Genomic DNA, 1964 nt, shown 5'->3' on the forward strand with positions numbered 1-1964 from the left:
TCTGTCTGTCCGTCCGTCCGTCCGTCCGTCTGTCCATATGTATGAACGCAAGGATCTCAGAACCTATAAGAGCTAGTGACTTGAAATTAGATGTAGATGATCCTAGCTCCCGCGCAGATCGAGTTTGTTTCTGATAATCGATAACTTACTCCGTTTCCAAGCAATCGATTAAAATCGATATCGATATCCTGTTTTTTGGGCAATTTTGGTAAATAATAAGAGCTAGAGTCACCAAACATGACATATAGCTTCTAAAATAGAATATATATATGCATTTGATGTTGGAAGAAGAGGGTTCAGGGTATCCCCTAGTCGGGAGCTCCCGACTACAACCTCTTACTTGTTTAAAATGAGTTTTCAGTTATGGTGGGAATTGAGCTAGGAAGGCGACGTGCATTTGGTTGGCTCAGGAAGGTTCGGGGAATCCTCTAACCAGGCTGGAGTAATATTACTTGTTCTTTGATATTTTTCTATTAACAATCTGGTCGTATAAGAAATATCACAATTCGAGTTTATAAATACCGCCTTTCGGAGACACTAAGCATATTGAAAAAAAATTCTTTACAATGTCTGACAGATAAAAAGAGAAAAATATTGACAATGTTATTAATGTATATTTATTTGAAAGCTTTTCAACTTTTTCCCGGGCTAAGCACATTGTTACGGAACTGCTTGTTTCTCAGTGGGCCGCGCCGGCTGGCTCATCGGTTTCTCTGGGTGTAGTCCCATCCTGGCCCGCAGTCCGCACAATCGATAACAACAAAGCTATACGTCTGTAGCAAAACAGACTTACACAACACTATGCAAAACGAACCACAAATCGATAACGTCAAAAAAATCGGAACTTCTAACTCATGAACAAAATAAACAACTGTAACAACTATGAAAATGTAAACAACAAAGGTGAGACACTCAATATAAATTAACAGAAAAACACTATTAATCCACCATACTCTTCCAGATCGGGCCCCGGTTCCGGACCCAGCGTACCCGCCCAACCACGAGACGATCACCTACTCGTCTCCCACATTTTGTCCATTAGATGGCCATCAGCCTGTGCCGGCTGTTATGCCAACTCTCCCCAACGAAGAAAATTTAACCGGACATTTCCCTCATCAGATACGGTATATAATTGGTTGCGTTTTCTTAAAGTGTATAACAATTATAATCATCGCTTATGGCATTTATCTTTGCAGCTATTTAGAATCTCATGCAAGTGGATATTTGGTTAACTTCACAGGTGCGTATAATGGTTGGTGTATTCTTATAATTTTGGCAATAATATTTCTCTTATTTCCTTCTAATTTGCACGACGTCTCCGTTCAGATGAATTAGTATTCATGCACGTGAACATTTCTACATTTTCTCTTATCTTCTAGAATTCCTTTTATTTTATTTTAACAGCACTAAATGGAACAGAACACGAAATTCTACAAAGATATTGCTAGTCGCCGCAAAAAAAACACGCACGGAGGCAATTTCGAGGCAATCGTTGCGCCAATTTAGGAACAATGTGCCCACACAACTACGTAAAACTGGGTATGTCACGATAATCAGTCGTGCAACAGGTGATATAAATTGTATTAAATCGCTTAATTCTACCTTACCCCGCCTAAAGAGCTCTCTGGGGTGGTAAGGGGTGATAGAAATGGGTAATTCCAATTAGGTAAGTATGTGAGTATAGTTCGCGCAAGTGTTAATTTTAAATTTTTATCTTTTACAGGCGCTGATGCATCACCTTTGGAGTTTCCCTCACCGTTCGCACTCTAAAGTAAAACTCGGCGTAAGTGCCTATGTATGTATAGATATGATTTATAAATACAAAAAAAACTAAATTTAACGACAAACAAAATCTGTTATTTTTCAGGGAGTACGGTCAGGAGTCTCTATCATTTCTCTGCCAAGGGCTCGAACGAGGATGGGCAAAATGGAACGGACTCACTCGGAGGATGTGGGCGTGGTCT

General features: G+C 39.8%; 1 long non-coding RNA gene across 4 annotated transcripts; it reads left to right on the forward strand.

Moving 5' to 3' along the window:
- Window positions 1-865: 865 nt before the first annotated feature.
- On the forward strand, window positions 866-1756 carry LOC115760385. Of its 4 annotated transcripts, none has more exons than XR_004017626.1 (5): window positions 866-903; window positions 962-1124; window positions 1197-1240; window positions 1327-1666; window positions 1724-1756. It is a non-coding gene; the product is annotated as an uncharacterized LOC115760385 (long non-coding RNA). The 4 variants fall into 4 exon arrangements; XR_004017627.1 differs by having other exon boundaries at window positions 1327-1539; window positions 1619-1747; XR_004017625.1 differs by having other exon boundaries at window positions 1327-1747.
- Window positions 1757-1964: the final 208 nt, after the last annotated feature.

This window comes from Drosophila novamexicana, unplaced genomic scaffold (assembly GCF_003285875.2).
Source record: "Drosophila novamexicana strain 15010-1031.04,08,12 unplaced genomic scaffold, DnovRS2.1 tig00000434-arrow-pilon, whole genome shotgun sequence".
Taxonomy (NCBI): Eukaryota; Metazoa; Arthropoda; class Insecta; order Diptera; family Drosophilidae; genus Drosophila; species Drosophila novamexicana.